The sequence below is a fragment of the Pelobates fuscus genome, chromosome 3 (genome assembly GCF_036172605.1).
Source record: "Pelobates fuscus isolate aPelFus1 chromosome 3, aPelFus1.pri, whole genome shotgun sequence".
Lineage (NCBI taxonomy): Eukaryota > Metazoa > Chordata > Amphibia > Anura > Pelobatidae > Pelobates > Pelobates fuscus.
This window is the reverse complement of record NC_086319.1, coordinates 171,754,901-171,773,490: the sequence shown is the minus strand read 5'-3', so window position 1 is coordinate 171,773,490 and position 18,590 is coordinate 171,754,901. Positions and strand designations below refer to the sequence as shown.

The 18,590-nt window shown below is 44.1% G+C and overlaps 1 protein-coding gene across 4 annotated transcripts in view; it reads right to left on the bottom strand.

The window, feature by feature from the left end:
- The window catches only part of LOC134602632 (sodium- and chloride-dependent betaine transporter-like), a 128,417-nt gene that overhangs the window by 90,645 nt on the left and 19,182 nt on the right, over nt 1-18,590 (bottom strand). Inside the window, exon 1 of one of the 4 annotated variants that reach the window (XM_063447708.1) lies at nt 13,988-14,077. The exons of 2 other annotated variants lie outside the window; for them this stretch is intronic. The gene's annotated coding sequence lies outside the window, so the exon portion shown is untranslated. Of the gene's footprint in view, nt 1-13,987; nt 14,078-18,590 lie in introns of those variants that run through there. One more of the 4 variants, XM_063447710.1, reaches the window with a different exon arrangement.

Genomic DNA, 18,590 nt, shown 5'->3' with positions numbered 1-18,590 from the left:
TAGTTTACAGTTTCCTTCCCCCTTCTTTCTTCAATATCTTATTCCTCTTCCACCCTGTCAATTATTTTTCTTTGTGCACCTTTACTTTTTCTATTTTCTCTTTACCTTTTAACCTTACTCCCATCTTAAAATCAAACATTCCTATAAAGTAGTGTCATTTTAAGTTAAATTCAACTGTGGTGCACCAATTATTTACTAACACACATGGATTTGTCAAGTTATCAATAATCCCCTCAATATTCAAAACCTATAATAGCGCTTGTTATTATACAGTGACCATTTCATTAGGCTCTTCTAGGGGTAGAAATGTAGGATTTTCAAAAATTTTCAAAAATTTTTTACCCATTAACCCTGAGGGAGGAGGTTATTGATAATTCTTAACAATCATTGCACCCATAAGCCCTAGACAGTTCGCTTGCCCAAAGGGCACCGTGAGAAAGAAAAAAAAAAAAATATATATATATATATATATTCTGGTTTCCGACCCTAACCTTAGCCCTTAGATCTTCTATTTACAAAGTCAAATTGTTCCTTTTCAGCCAGTCTATTAATTTAGTATTGGACTCAAATAGCTCTCTTTTCCCTTCGTATGACAGACTTATTTTGAGAGGGTAGAGCCACCTATATTTTATTTCATGTCGTCTAAGAACTTGGGTAGCTGCGCTAAACGTTTTCCTTTTTGTTCTCGTCTCGAACGATAGGTCCTGAAACACTTTTACATTTTGGAAACAACCCGAGGTTAACTGATTCTCTCTTGCGGCTTTCCAAATTTTTTCTTTAAAGTCATATGTGTTAAAACATACAATGATATCTCGCGGAGCATCGTTCTGAATGGATTGGGGTTTAAATAGTCGATGGCACCTTTCTATATACTGATTGTGTGAGTTGTACTCCACACCCAGAGCTGAAAAATATTCCATCAAGGTTTGTCTTAAGTCTTCCGTTCTTCCCTTTTCTGCGATATTCCTAAAGCGCAAATTTTTACGTCTGGACCGGTCTTCAAGATCATTCAATTTGAGCTCCAGATCTGCGATCTTATGATGAGCCTTTTGGCAGTCTTCTGCTAGATTTTTTACAGTAAATTCCAAGTCTTTAATTTGATCTTCAAATTTATCACGCCGTCAGCGCGTCAGCACGCCTCAGCACGTCCGCACGTCATGACCATTCTAGTTTTTTTTTTAATGTACACTACTGTTACACCAGATATGAGTTGCACTGGTGTGACACTGTGCCCTGTCAGGCCCTGAAACGCACACGTGTGAAGGAAACAGACTGCTATTATTTCACAGTCAAAAAAGTGTTGTTTTTTTAAAATGTACACTACTGTTACACCAGATATGAGTTGCACTGGTGTGACACTGTGCCCTGGCAGGCCCTGAAACGCACACGTGTGAAGGAAACTGACTGCTATTATATTACAGTCAAAATGTTTTTATTTTTTTTAAATGCAAACTATTGTGACACCAGATATGAGTGGTGGCACTGGGCAAGTGGGCACAGTATACGCTGTGAGCCTGACACACACGCTGGCAGGCAGACAACTGCAATTAGATTACACAGGAAAAAAAAAACACTGGGCATTATTCTAGGGCCAAAGGGAATCACAGCACCACGACCACGACGGTCCCTGCGGGGTGGCCTGCCTCTGCCTGTCATTTTTTTTTTAGATTAGTGGTACTATGCGTGCAAGCTACTGTGACAACAGATATGAGTGGCACTGTGCACTGGCAGAAGTTGGCAGAGTAGTCGATTTAGGCCTGACACACACGCTTGCAGACAACTAACTGCTATTCAATCTATTACAGTCAAAATTGTATTTGTTTTTTTAATGTACACTACTGTTACACCAGATATGAGTTGCACTGGTGTGACACTGTGCCCTGGCAGGCCCTGAAACGCACACACGTGAAGGAAACTGACTGCTATTATTTCACAGTCAAAAAAGTGTTGTTTTTTTTTTTTTAAATGTACACTACTGTTACACCAGATATGAGTTGCACTGGTGTGACACTGTGCCTTGGCAGGCCTTGAAACGCACACGTGTGAAGGAAACAGACTGCTATTATTTCACAGTCAAAAAAGTGTTTTTTTTTTAAATGTACACTACTGTTACACCAGATATGAGTTGCACTGGTGTGACACTGTGCCCTGGCAGGCCCTGAAACGCACACGTGTGAAGGAAACAGACTGCTATTATTTCACAGTCAAAAAAGTTTTTTTTTTTTTATGCAAGCTATTGTGATGGCACTGGGCAAGTGGGCAGAGTATACGCTGTGAGCCTGACACACACGCTGGCAGGCAGGCAACTGCAATTAGATTACACAGGGAAAAAAAAAAGCAGACTGATGTTCTAGGGCTTTTTGGGGTGCTGTCCTTACAGCAGAGATCAGATGAGTCCTTCAGGACTGTAGTGGACACTGAATACACTAGCCTAGCTATCGATTTCCCTATTAAATCAGCAGCAGCTACACTGTCCCTCCTCTCACTAAGAATGCAGCTTCCGGAGGGCGGGGCCTAGCTGTCATGGAGGAAAGATGCACTTTGTGTGAGCTCCCTCAATATCTCACTTTAAGCAGCTATCAACAAGCGAATTTCACCCCAGAAGGGGATGACCCAGCTATGTTGCTCCTACCTGACCGACCTGACATGCTTAATAGCGGTCAGCAACTCGACAGTCTTACTTACCTCCGCGTGGCAAGTGTGGCCTGGTGCTCACCGGGCGGGAGAGGCGGCCGATCTCCCAATCCTGGGATGCTCAGGAGCAGCTACTTCCCGGCAGGAGCTCAGTTACCCCCCCCCCCCCCTCGGACCGGTGGGGGTTATCCCGGTCCACCCCTGAGGGGCTGTCTGGAGCTAATGGACGCACAGAGCACAGCCGCCCAGGCTGACATACTCATCTGCGACTCCCGCGTGTCCTCCTGGTACCAGCAAAGCATGGCAGTATATTGAGTCTAAGCTGGACAGACTCTTTAATCAATTTTGGAAGCAAATAACAAGCAGGAAGCCCCAACAAGCTCCACCACAGCCCCAACAAGCTCCAACACAGCTAAGCGAAGCAGTCCCCATTAAAATCCACCACTGCAAAAGGCGTCGAAGACGGGACCGGAGGCACAAACAGAAATGCAGAGCCTGCCCCACGTCAAGCACTCGCCTCCACCTTAAGCCACCACAATCCCGCACCGGACGTGAAGCACCACCGGGACAGATCCTACCACCCGACAAAACAAGCTTCCACCACCTCAAGCCGCGAACCCGGCACTCAGCCAGAGACTTGCCTTTGTTGTTCCAGGTATCAGGGACTCCCAGGGTCTGCACCTGGCACCCAGAAGGGATCGGATGAGCACAAGCAGTAAACAGCAGCCTGCCAAGAATGTCCCACTATAGCCGATCCTCCACACCATGCCTTTGATCACATGAACTGCTCTCTGCACATTAACTAATCGTAAAGTAGCAAGCGTTTAAACATGTCATTATTTCACCTCCTAAAGAGTTTATTGTCATAGTTCCTTACATGCCTTTCCTTAACCGTTCATGTATTATGTTATTCACTAGTCTCATCTCATGGGGCGACTCACACTTGATTTTTAACTAGTGGTGGAGCTGCTGATTTAAATACACAGTTGATAACGTGCAAGCTACACCCTAAACATGACAGCCATCTTTCACAACAATGTACTGCTATATACTCATACCCTCAGTGCAACTAGCCATGATATACGCACGTTCAGCCTAGCATGCTCAAATATAACACACTTCTGTCTAAAAAATAAAAAAGATAAAAAAAAAAAAAGATTGCAGCTTCCGAATGAATCTAAAATGGATGCTGTCCAGGAAGTCGGAGGGTCTGAGAGGGAGGGTCTGCTGCTGATTGGCTGGAATGTGTCTGCTGACTGTGAGGTACAGGGTCAAAGTTTACTCAATGATGATGAATTGGGGGCGGACCGAACATCGCATATGTTCGCTGTTCGTGGTGAACGCGAACAAGCTATGTTCGCAAGGAACTATTCGCCAGCAAACTATTCAGGACATCTCTAGTATCCAACCTTGGTACTCTAAGAAATGTTGAAGAGCAAAGATTTGCTAGGCCTCATATACATAGAACAAGATGTATATATAGGACAGAAAAAATGGATATGACTTTAAGGGGAAAACATGTAAAATGTTTGTAGATGATAGGCTAGATTCGTACTCGCTTCACCCAATGTTACAAAACCACTGATATGTACCCTAACAGAGTAGTGGGATTAAAACATCTTAGTAATACTTTTCTGACTCCACGCATGGCCTGCCCAAGACATTGTGATCAGGGCTGTCTTTAATAGTGATTGGACCCAGGCAAGCATTTGCTCGGGCCCCCTACACTCCCCCTCCCCCCCACTCTATGCCATGCAATCACGCCCTCCACCGCAACGTAGTGGCGGATCTAAACTAGGCTCTGGTGCAAGTCTTCTTTTTGGCCCCGCTATCGCAAGCATGGCCAAAAGGTATATTTCAATCTGACATACAACTCCAACAATGCTTTGGCAGCTGGGGCTCAACCATTGTCCCAAGCTTGCAGGGTTGTATTTAATTTGTAATGAGCAGTGTTTGTGTAAAAAAAAAAAAAAAAAAATAGAATTTTGACTGTGAAATGCCTTTCCTCACCTTCAGACTTTTTCACTGGTTACTGAACAAGAGGTGGCTGCACTTCTCCTTTCCTCTCTCCCACCACTTGCCCGCTCTATCCTGTCCCATCTCACCTTATCATATCTCTCTCTTCTTGTCTTGTGCCTTCCTTAACACACATCTTCAACTGCTCTCTCTCTTCTGGCATTGTCCCTGCTGACCTTAAACATGCCACTGTAGTACCTATCCTGAAAAAAACAACATCTCTTGACCCGTCCTCCTTCCTAACTATCGTCCTATATCCATGCTCCCTTTTTCCTCAAAGCTTCTGGAAAGACTTGTCATTACCCGTGTTTCTCTCCTTGACCCTCTTCAATCTGGCTTCCGCCCTCTCCACTCTACTGAGACTGCTCTAATCAAAAATACTAACGACCTAATCACAGCTAAATCCAAAGGCCACTACTCCATACTAATTCTTCTTGACCTCTCTGCTGCTTTTGACACCATTGATCATGCTCTCCTTCTTCAAACTCTTCAATAACTCGGTCTCTGTGACTCTGTCCTCTTGTGGTTTTCCTCTTATCTCTCCCAATGCTCATTCAGTGTCTCCTTTTCTAATGATACCTCCTCCCCTCGTCCTGTCTCGGTTGGAGTTCCCTAAGGTTCTGTCCTTGGTCTCCTTCTATTTTCTCATTATACTGCCTCTCTTGGCAACCTTATTACCTCTTTTGGATACAAATACCACCTGTACGCCAGGGCTCGAGTCCTGCAGGAACGCATGGGAACGGCGTTCCTGCACTTTTTCCAAAGCAGGAACGCCGTTCCCGCTAGTGATCCTGCAGGACCTGCCATGCGACCTGCACACAGGGGCCATCACACATTGTGTTCCCTCTCCGGCTCTAACTCTCGCGAGACCACGGGTTACCATGGCAACGCTCCGCACAGGCGAGTCTCGCGAGAGTTAGAGCTGGAGAGGGAACACAGCGTGTGATGGCCCCTGTGTGCAGCGGCTGCCTCCCTCCACCGGACCACCAGGTGATGTCCCCCCTCCCTGACAAGGTAAGAAGCAGGGAGGGATAAAATAAAAAAATATATACACATAAAGTTAAACCCCCAATCATCCAGCACACACACACACATCATCCAGCACACACACACACATCATCCAGCGCACACACACACACTGCATTCATTATACACAATCTGCACTTACTACAAACACACTACATTCACTATACACACTCTGCACTCACTACAAACACACTACATTTACTACACACACTGCATTCATTATACACACTCTGCACTCACTACAAACACACTAAATTCACTATACACACTGCACTCACTACATTCACTATAAACACTCTACAGTCATTATACACACTCTGCATTCACTACAAACACACTACATACACTACATTCATTATACACACTCTGCACTCACTACAAACACACTACATTCACTATACACACTCTGCGTTCATTATACACACTCTGCGTTCATTATACACACTCTGCATTCATTATACACACTCTGCATTCACTACAAACAAACTACATACACTGCATTCACTACACACACTGCCTTCACTATACACACACTGCATTCACTAGACACACTCTGCATTCACTATACACACTTTGCACTCACTACAAATACACTACATTCATTATACACACTGCACTCACTACAAACACACTCTGCACTCACTACAAACACACTGCATTAATTATACACACTCTGCACTCACTACAAATACACTACATTCATTATACACACTGCACTCACTACAAACACACTCTGCACTCACTACAAACACACTGCATTAATTATACACACTCTGCAGTCACTACAAACACACTACATTCACTATACACACACTACGTTCACTATACACACTCTGCGTTCATTATACACACTCTGCGTTCATTATACACACCCTGTGTTCACTATACACACTGCATTCACTATACACACTTTGCACTCACTACAAATACACTACATTCATTATACACACTGCACTCACTACAAACACACTCTGCACTCACTACAAACACACTGCATTAATTATACACACTCTGCACTCACTACAAACACACTACATTCATTATACACACTCTGCACTCACTACAAACACACTGCACTCACTACAAACACACTGCATTCATTATACACACTCTGCACTCACTACAAACACACTACATTCATTATACACACTCTGCACTCACTACAAATTACATTCATTATACACACTCTGCACTCACTACAAACACACTACATTCATTATACACACTGCACTCACTACAAACACACTCTGCACTCATTACAAACACACTGTATTCATTATACACACTCTTCACTCACTACAAACACACTACATTCATTATACACACTACATTCATTATACACACTCTGCATTCACTACAAACACACTACATACACTGCATTCACTATACACACTGCATTCACTATACACACTACATTCACTATACACACTGCATTCACTATACACACTCTGCACTCACTACAAACACACTACATTCACTATACACAATTTGCACTCACTACACACTTCATTCATTATACGCACTGCACTCACTACACACACTGCATTCATTATACGCACTGCACTCACTACACACACTGCATTCATTATACACACTCTGCACTCACTACAAACACGTTACATTCACTATACACACTCTGCACTCACTACAAACACACTACATTCACTATACACAATTTGCACTCACTACACACTTCATTCATTATACACACTGCACTCACTACACACAATGCATTCATTGTACACATTCTGTACTCACTACAAACACACTACATTTATTATACACACTGCACTCACTACAGACACCTCATTATACACACTCCGCACTAACCACAAACACACTACATTTATAATACACAATCTGCACTCACTACAAACACACTACCTTCATTATACACACACTGCACTCACAACAAACACACTACATTCATTATACACACTCTGCACTCACTACAAACACACTACATTCATTATACACACTGCACTCACTACAAACACACTACATTCATTATACACACACTGCACTCACAACAAACACACTACATTCATTATACACACTCTGCGCTCACTACAAACACACTAAATGTATTATATACACTGCACTCACTACAAACACACTACATTCATTATACACACTGCACTCACTACAAACACACTACATTCATTATTCATACTCTGCATTCACTACAAACACACTACATTCATTATACACACCCTGCACTGCACTATATGCATAGGAGTGTAATTTTTTTTTTTCTTTTTTTAAGGGGGGGGGGGGGGGGGGCAGGAATCTTGGGTGAGTTCCCACACTTTTTTCCCCAGGACTTGACCCCTGCTGTACGCTGATGACACCCAGATATATCTCTCCTCCCCGAACCTCTCTCCTGCCCTCCTGCAATGTGTCACTGCTTGCCTTTCTTCCATCTCTGACTGGATGTCCTCACGCTTTCTGAAATCTCTCTAAAACTGAGCTGCTTGTCTTTCCTCCTCCTAATACTGATCATTCTCTTTTGATCTCCCTTCAAGTTAGTGGTATCCACATAAGTCAATTCTTGCAGGAGAGCTGTCTTGGCGTCATACTTGATTCTGGCCTCACCTTTGAGCCGCACATCCAGTATGCTGCCAAATCCTGTAGATTCAATCTTAAAAACATAGCCCACATCCGCCCTTTTCTTACGCAAGATGCTACCAAGGAGCTTGTCCATGCTCTAGTAATTTCCTGCATGGATTATTATAACCCTCTCCTGATTGGTATTTCCAAACGCTGTATTGCACCGCTAAGTAATGAATCTGTAATGAATGCTGTCGCCAGACTGATTTTCCTTTCTAGTCGGTTCTCTCACACCTCACCCCTCTGTCAGTCCTTACATTGGCTTCCTATGTCCTATAACAGTCAATTCAAGGTACTAATTCACACCTATAAAGCACTGAACAATTCTAGCCCCTCTTATATCTCCTCACAGATTCATAGGTATGTCCCTTTCTTGGTCTCTCCGCTCTGCCCGTGACCTTCTCCTGTCTGTTGTTCGCACCCGTACGGCCAACTCACGCTTGCAGGACTTCTTGTGGGCGGCTCCCTTCCTATGGAATAGCCTACCTACTGCCATCAGACTCTCCCCTAGTCTTTAATTCTTTAAGAAGTGCCTTAAAACCCATCTCTTTAGGAAAGCTTATGGCCTCCGAAGAGTAACCTCTACCTTACATACCTGTCTCTTGCACACTCGTACACACACTCAGACACATATGCAAAATTTAAAATTTGATAGCCAACCTCCAGTTTCTTACCGTTTCCTGGAAGGTGGCTTCCCTGGGGCCCAGTGTGCTGGCTGGGGTGCTGAGAGTTAAGCTCTGGCTCTCTCCCGGCCTGGCCCACTCCTCACTGCCTACTCATGCAGAGCTGGTCCTCCTCCCTCCCGCACAACATGGTGTTCTCTGGAAGGAAGTTACCTGCCGAAAAGCAAGGTGCCTGGTTGCGCTGTTAGAGGGCCACAGTGCCCAACAGGGCCCATGCTGACACAAGCCCACCGGGTGGCTCTAAGTGCATAGGCCACCTGATGGGCCCCCTAAGTGTGCGGGCCCACTGCCCGCAGCAACTTATTTTAGGATCGGTTATGCCAAAATAAATTGTTACAGGAAGAGGGCAAACGGGGCAGCTGCCTTGGCCCCCCCAGCAGTAGCTGCCCCATTTGCCCTGCATTAAAGACAGCCCTGATTATGATGCCTGTGTCCAAGACTCAAATTCTGCCCTTACACCATTACAACGACACAGTCACACATATATTCCCTGGGGGACAAAAACAATATAATGACCCATAGTGCAATTTTACTAACCCACCTGTTAACATCAGCGATAGACACAAGTACACAAAACAATAGATGTGTTGATAGACATTCAGGTTAATTGAATTGAAAGAATTAAAGTGCTAAGAACTTGGTCATTTAGATGTGGAAAGGGGTTAGATAGCAGCCTGGGGAGATATTGCCCTGCCCTGCCCATTTGACATTTGGGCATGACTAATCAATAATGGAGATCTCCCCAACTAGACAAGCATTAAGTAAAAGCAGTTATGAAGTATTTTCCAGCAAGGGAAAGCTATTAATACATTAAATGCATAACCTGGTATATCAAGCTAATGAGCAGTAAATGTATAAACCGTGTATATCATGCCAATGAGCAGTAAACCCATAAACGTTATATATCATGCCAATGAGCAGTAAACGCATAAACATTGTATATCATACCAGATGTCATTCCTATATTTTAAAAAGGGTTCAGAATCCTTGCCTGGAAGTTAAAGACCTGTGAGCTTAACTTCTGTGACTGGGAAAATATTGAAGGGCTATTAAGGGATAATATTCAGGAATTCATTGGGAAGAACTGTGTTATTAGCAATAATCAACATGGTTTTATGAAACATAGGTCATGTCAAACTAACTTAATTGCATTCTACGAAGAAGTATGAAGAAGTATAGATCAGGATGTTGCAGTGGATGTGATCTACTTGGATTTTGCCAAGGCAATTGATACGGTTCCTCACAATAGGTTAGTCTTCAAACTAAAAGAAATCGGTCTAGATGAATATTCTTGTTCTTGGGTAGAACATTGGCTTATGGATAGAGTACAAAGAGTTGTCATTAATGGTAGATTTTCAGGCTGGACAAAAGTGGTAAGTGATGTTCCTCAGGGTTCTGTTTTGGAACTGCTTCTGTTTAACAGATTTAGAAATGATCTTGAAATAGGCATTGAAAGCCATCTTTCAGTGTTTGCAGATGACACAAAACTCTGTAAAGTAATAAAATGTGAGCAGGATATTGCTTTGCTGCAGAGGGATTTGGATAGATTGGGGGACCCCTAGTCACCTGGGGGGGATTTTTTTTAGGTCCCCCACCCGCCGTTCAGGGGTGGGGGCCAGGGAGGAGGACCTTGGGTCCCCCCCCCTTATTAGTATTTAGGGCCCCCACCCGCCGCTGAGGGGTGGGGGTCAGGGGCGAGGACACTAGGTCCCCCCCCTCTTATTTCAATTTAGGGCCCCCACCCGCCGCTCAGGGGTGGGAGCAAGGGGGGAGGTCACTAGGTCCCCCCCCTCTTATTTCAATTTAGGGCCCCCACCCGCCGCTCATGGGTGGGGGCCAAGGGGGAGGACCTTAGGTCCCCCCCTTATGTTACTGTAGGGCCCCCACCCACCGCTCAGGGGTGGGGGCCAGGGGGGAAGACATTAGGTCCCCCCCTTATTATAATTTAGGGCCCCCACCCACCGCTCAGAGGTGGGGGCAAGGGGGGAGGACATTAGGTCCCCCCTTATTATAATTTAGGGCCCCCACCCACCGCTCAGGGGTGGGGGCCAGGGGGGAGGACAATAGGTGCCCCCCCCATTATTTTACATTAGGGCCCCCACCCACCGCTCAGAGGTGGGGGCCAGGGGCTCGGGAGGGGGGAACTTATTATTTTTATTTTTTTTACAGTGACAGCCACAAGCTGCTTACTGTTTAATAGACATGCCCCTTCTCGCGGTATAGCGAGTAGGGGCATAATTTACTAATACTAAGTAATCTTTACTTAGCATTAGTAAATTTGGCTGAAAGACCAATTTAGGTCTTTCAGCCTTTTAGTAGATAGCTCCCTAATACCATGGGAATTAAGGAGTTATCTACTTATTCATTCCTGTCATTACATTGACTGGCCAAGTAACTTACATTTTATATGAATGTGTGTTACTTGATTGTTGTAAGTGTTGCAAATGCTTACAGCTGAATCCTGGCTATGTTTGTATACTTTTTTTTTTACAATTATTTACAATGTAACATTCTTCTTCTTTCACTGGGTAAGTTTATTAGTACTTAGGCAATACTGTGCTTCGGAACTTCGGCACTTTGACACTTCGGAACTTCAGCAACTTCGGAACTTCGGCACTTCAGGACTTCGGAGCTTCGGGACTTCGGAACTTCGACACTTCGGAACTTCGGCAACTTCGAAACTTCGGCACTTCAGCACTTCGGAACTTCGACACTTCAGAACTTCGGAGGTACCTGAATGTCCAAATTGTCCGAAATTCGTCCGAATACATATTCGGACTGAAACGAATTGCACATGTCTAATTTTTATATGAAGTTTATATTCTAGTTCAGTAATAATTTTCACCTGCTAGATTATTTCTTGATCCGAGCGCTGTTATTAAGTCTAAATAATAATTGTTTCTATGCATGGGAAATTGTTATTTGCAAAATCAGAAGTGTGAGATTTTTTTGTAACTTCTGTTTATTGTTATTTGGTTGTGACAGATCTGCACAACTCGGCAGTTGGTGGGGGCCAAAATTGTAAAAATTTAACTTCTTCGGGCCGCAGTCAGGTTTTTAGAGCCTCACTTTCCAAGTAAAGGTATTGTAATTAGTGATTAAACTATTTTCTAAATAAACCATATCGTAAAAATTACTTTGCTAAGCATTTTTTCAGGTTTTCTTACAGTTAATGAGATGTATTACAGCAGTTTATTGCACTCCAGAATCATGTTTGAAATCAATGTTTTTAAAATAACTACCGCTCTGTCTCTTTGTTGCCCCTTCCAGCCTATGTCTGTTTCTTTTGCCCCTTCCCCAGTTCCTCTGTGTTTCTTTGTCCCCCTAAGCCCATTTATGTATCACTTTCTCCTTCCCAGCACCTCTGTGTATCTCTTTCTCCTCCAGTCATTTTTGTGTATCTCTTTGTCTCCCAGACCATTTTTTTTCTTTAATTCTTTATTTTTGCAATCACCGTCCAGTAGAGCCCTTCTTTCCACGGATTCAGCTGCACTTATGTGCAGCCCAGGGCTATTCTAGACACTATCAACCCCAGAGCACAAGCATAACACAATCCATCACTACAGCCTCTAATGGAGAGGTGGAGTGGGACTTATCCGGACATTTGTAAAGGGGATGGGGTCAATGAGAAAATATTCTGCACCCTGGGGTCTGTGACCCTAGTATCGGCCCTGGAATCAAGAATGGAAACTAGAGGTATTGCAATTAATAGTTGTCAAAACTAATTGTTTTTTGTATTTCAGATTGTTCCATTTCCAAGTACAATTAATCTTCCTTAATCCTATATGTTTTCATGCATGCAGAAAAGTGATCTGTGGGACTGTATTGGGCAACAAACAATCTACGTAGAACACGTTTGCTATACTTTCAAGCTCACTGCCACTAAATCTAATTATTGTGTAACCTCACTCCCTCAGCGTAACTATATCTCACTGTACCTGAAACTTACTAGTAACAAGTAAGTCCTCTCACATATAACTTAATTCCTAGTTAATGCCAGGAACCAAATCAAGTCACATATAACCTCACTCTTACTGCATGCTAATATATCAACAATTTTACATATAACCTCACTCTTACTGCATGCTAATATATCAATAATTTTACATAAAACCTCACTCCTACTGAATGTCACTATAACATCAATTCACTCACATATAACCTCAACCCTACTGAATGTCACTATAACAACAATTTACTCACATATAATCTCAACCCTACTGAATGTCACTATAACAACAATTTACTCACATATAATCTCAAACCTACTGAATGTCACTATAACAACAATTCACTCACATATAACCTCGACCCTACTGAATGTCACTATAACAACAATTTACTCACATATGATTTCAAACTTACTGAATGTCACTATAACAACAATTCACTCACATATAACCTCAACCCTCACACTTTTCCCTCTTATTATTGCAACAAAGTTTCACTCACATGAAACCTCACTGCTACTAAATGTCACTAAAATTACTCCCATAATCTTACTCCTAATAAATGTCACTGTATCAAAGATTCACTCACATGCAACCTCACTATTACTGAACTCCACTGTAACAAGGATTCACTCACATATAACTGCACTCCTACTGACTGTTACTGTAACAGTTGTACTCATTTTTAACCTCATTCCAAAATACTGCCACTGTAACAAATCTTCACTCACATGCAACCTCACACCTACTGAATCTCAGTGTAGCCAAGGTTTTTTTCAGATGTAACATCCTAATGACTCTTCCCATTTGTAATCCACACTCACGTTAACTAACTTGAATGTAACCTCAGTCCTACTGAATCTAATTGTTATTGAGCCTCACTCACATAAATCTCCACTCAAACTACAATTCATTTCTGCATAACCTCACTCTTACTGAATAACATTATTATTACATGTATTCATGAGCCCTCAATCACAAGCAATTTAATACCAAAACAGTATTCATCACTAAGCCACACTCATACTAGAACTCACTAAGCCCTCACATTGCCAAGTGCTCACTAACCTTCAGTATGTGCAGGGAAGTTACAGCCAACACATAATAAACATTGTATGCACTTACTGCTATAGACCTGGAGCCTTTCTGTTAGAGCAGAGCACTTTGGACTGTGCAATGAGGGAAATTGTGAAATAGCTGTAGTGCGTGTATTTACAATCTGATATTCTATTGCTTCTCAAAGCCCATACTCACACAAGCCTAAGTTATCACACAAGCTGATGTTATCATATTTTAAGAAGCCATCACATATGAGGACACCTCTTAATGTATGTATTAGTGGATTAAACTAGTAAGTACACCCTTTATGTAGAGATTGACACTTCCTCTGTTTACTACAGTATGACATATTACCCCCATTGGAAATATTCAAATAAAATCACACATGCTTTTTTTTTTTTTTTTTTTTTTTTTTACAGATAGGGTGTTTAATGGTCCATATAGATAAAGAAGAACATCAGGCAACTTCAGTGACATTTAATGAGAAACACAGCTGTACATTCCCCATAGCAAGTCACTCCTATCAGAGTCAAACCAGACCAGTAATACATCTCCCATCAGCAGGGAGCTAACATACTCCTATATACCATACACTCAAAGCAAACTACACTCAGGTCAACAGTTTGCACATTCACTTATGGTGACATTTATCTACTATACAAACCTATTGCTTTTGGAGTAGGACCAGAGACCTAGAAACTGGAAAAAGAAAAGCCTAGAGTTCTATGATTACAGGCAGTAGAAGGCATTCACAAGAAATGTAATAAAGACTTTAATATTCCTTGAACAGTTGCACAAAATACTCCTTGAAACATATGCAGTTATTATTAGTATTACTATCATCAGCATTTATATAGCAGCAACATGTTTCGCAGCTCTTTACAATTTTATAATTTAAAATTATAACAAATTAAACAATACATGGGGCAATAGGTTGATAAAGACCCTGCTCAAAAGAGTGAGGTATAAAAACACAACATAAATGGCAGTGTGGGGGTAGCAACCAATCGATAGGGTGGTAGTAGCAGAGAGAGAGAGCAAGAGAGGTTATTGAAGTACAAGTTACTATGGGAGGCTATAGGCTATTCTGAAGAGGTGTGTTTTGAGGGACTTCTTAAATGACTGAAGACTATGAGAGAGCCTGGTACGGGTAAGCAGGCTGTTCTACTGCTACAGAGGAGAGGAGCCATCTGGGAGAAGTCTTAGTTAGCAGTAAGGGTAAGAGCCGAAGACAGAAGAAGGTAATCTACAGAGCGAGACCAGGAAGGGGTGTAACTGGTGGTAGCCAATGAAAGGTTTGACAGAGGGGAAAGGTGTGTGAGTAGCCACAGGAGAGAAACATCAGCCTAGCAGCAGCATTAATTAATTACAGACTGTAGCAAGGCAATACAGTTTCTGGAGAGACCAATTAAGTCCGAAATACCGTAATCAATGTTAAAAATTACAAGGGCATGAACAAGTTTTTAAGTCAAATTTTGAGTAAGGAATGGCAGGATTTAGCAACAGACTGGATATGAGGTGTAATGGTGAGGTCAGAATCAAAGAAAACACCAAGACAGCGAGCTTGGAAGGACAGGCCAATACGCATACCCTCAATTTGCAGGGATAGTGACAGAGGAGGATTACTATGAGGAGGAAAAATATAAGAATCTCTGTTTTAGAGAAATTGAGTTTCAGAAATTGTGAGGACTTCCAGTCAGAGATGGAAGAGAGGCAACCGTTGATGAATTCTAGGACACTGGGGGAGAGATCAGGGGAGGATAGATAGATCTGAGCGTCATCAGCATACAGGTGTTAGCAACTATCCCGTGTAGTGATTTGGATGGCATAATAGTAATTGACTATGCAACATGTGGAGCGCAGGAGCTTGTGGAAGTCTAATTTGGGTTTGAATTTATTTAACATCACATATATAATAATAGCAAAACGACCAGTAGATCTTGTTTGTTATTTGACTTGACGTTCACCCATTTTGCCTTTGTCATTTATCACAAAACCTGAATAAACGTTTAATTAAAAATAAATAAAATCATGTTTTTAGTGTGATTCCCACACTATAACCACTACTGGATGTTATGGTGCCAGGAGTCTAGCAATGTCACAGGAAAACTGTTAGACGAGTGTGTTGACTCCTCCAGTCATTATGGTCTACACAGACTTGGCTTTGGCTTAGAGAGTCAGCTAGAGAATAATGTCTAGAGCTGTTACTTTTTATTATGTTAATACTGAAATATCAAATTCAACTACGACACAGTTACGCATACCATAACAACCAAGAATGAATAGGTAATAATATCCAGGTATCTATTGAACTGTTTGTAAACGGTTTGACAGTTTACCCTGGGATGGCAACAGGGGAGATATGGCACCATTGTATAGTTTTCTGAGGCTTATCATATCCCTTTGCATATTAGACAAATTGCAAGTCAGACAAAAAAAAATGTGCAACACTTTATGAAAGTGCTTATACAATTGTAGAGTGTAATAGAATTTCTCAACCACACACAATCTATTTTCATGCGTATAAGTTTTAGTAATTTTTTAAGATGGATTTTCTTTGGTGCCTTGCATGTCAGGAAGAATCAAATCTATATGGTAACACCATTGACAGTTAGTAAATGCAGGGGCGGACTGACCGGTCGGGCACTTCGGACATGGTCCGAGGGCCCGGCCGGGAGGGGGGCCCGCCATCAGGGGGCCCGGCCGCCCCTTTAAATGCTGCAGCCGCCTGAGCGCTCTCTTAAGAGCCTCAGGCGGCTGCAGCTTCTCACCTCCCCTCCCCTGTAGCTTCTGCGTGGTCCGCGGTGCCCGGCCGGAGTGATAGGAAGGTGCTCAGTGTGCACCTTCCTGTCAGTCCGGTCGGGTACAGGAAACAGAAACTTCTGTTCCGCGCGGAACAGAAGTTTCTGTTTCCTGTACCCGGCCGGACTGACAGGAAGGTGCACACTCAGTGTGCACCTTCCTATCACTCCGGCCGGGCACCGCGGACCGCACAGCAGCTCGGCCACGCTACAGGGGAGGGGGTGGGTAAGAACGGGGGGACGGGGGGACGGGGAGGAGGAAATGAACAGAGGGGGGGGGGGGTGAACAAAGAGAGAGGGGGGAATGAACAGAGGGGGGGGAGGAAATGAACAGAGAGGGGGGGGATGAACAAAGAGAGAGGGGGGAATGAACAGAGGGAGGGGGGGTTGGGGATCAGAATGAACAGAGGGAGGGGGGGAATGAACAGAGGGAGGGGGGGTGGGGATCAGAATGAACAGAGGGAGGGGGGTTGGGGATCAGAATGAACAGAGGGGGGGGAATGAACAGAGAGGGGGGAATGAACGAACAGAGAGGGGGGGAATGAACAGAGAGGGGGGGTTAACAGAGAGAGGGGGGAATGAACAGAGAGAGGGGGAATGAACAGAGGGGGGGAATGAACAGAGAGGGAGGAGGGGTAAGAAGAAAGAGGGAGGGGGGATAAGAAGAGAAAGGGAGGGGGTAAGAAGAGAGAGGGGGGGTAAGAAGAGAAAGGGAGGGGGGGTAAGAAGAGACAGGGAGGGGGGGAGAAGAGAAAGGGAGGGGGTAAGAAGAGGGGGAGGGGGGTAAGATGAGGGGGAGGGGGGAGTAAGAGGAGGGCAATTGCTCCCTCCCCTGTCCGCAGGCACCGTGCGGGCAGCCGGCAGGGGAGGGAGGAAGAGAGGACCCGGGAGCTCAGCCTGCAGCTCCTCTGGGTCCTTGCGCGAGCACAGATCGTTGCCGCATTACGGCTCTTGCGAGAGTAAACTAGCCCTGGAGCTACAGGCTAGAGTTCACTCTCAACACTGTGACCACCAGGGATTCCTGGTGGTCGCAGTGGTGAGAGTGAACTCTAGCCCCATAAACACACTGCCCCCCCACACCATACACATTCACACACTGCCCCCCATACACCCACACACACCATACACATTTACACACATTGCCTCACACACACATACACTGCCCACCCATACACACACAGCCCCCCATACTAACATTGCCACACACATACACAGCCCCCTCATACACACATTGCCCCACACACCCTACACATTCACACACTACACCCCCTCACACACACGGCACCCCTTACACATTGCACCACTGCTCCTATACCCTACTACAGCCTCATATCCCAGCAGACCCCAGGTAAGTTGTCAAACTGATCTTAAACGGTTTGACTACTTACTCTGAAAGGGGGGTCCGGCCCTCCTGGCACCATAACGACTACACAGAGCAGTAGTGGTTATTGTGCATGGATTATTTCTTTAAATAATCTACAAGTGCCCCAGTAGCCAGCAAGCCAGCCAGCCCACAGGCCGGCCAGCCAGCCAGCCAGCCCACAAGCCACCAGTTAGGCTTACAGCCAGCAAGCCCACAGCCTGCCAACCGCAGCCAGCAAGCCACAGCCAGCAAGCCAACAGCCTGCCAGCCGCAGCCAGCAAGCCCACAGCCTGCCGGCAGTAGCCAGCAAGCCCACAGCCTGCCAGCCGCAGCCAGTAAGCCCACAGCCTTCCAGCAAGCCCACAGACTGCCAGCAACAGTAATTAAGGTAAGAGGAGCTAACTTGGCCTAGGTATCAGTGAGCTATGTTGTGTTGCTATATTGTGAA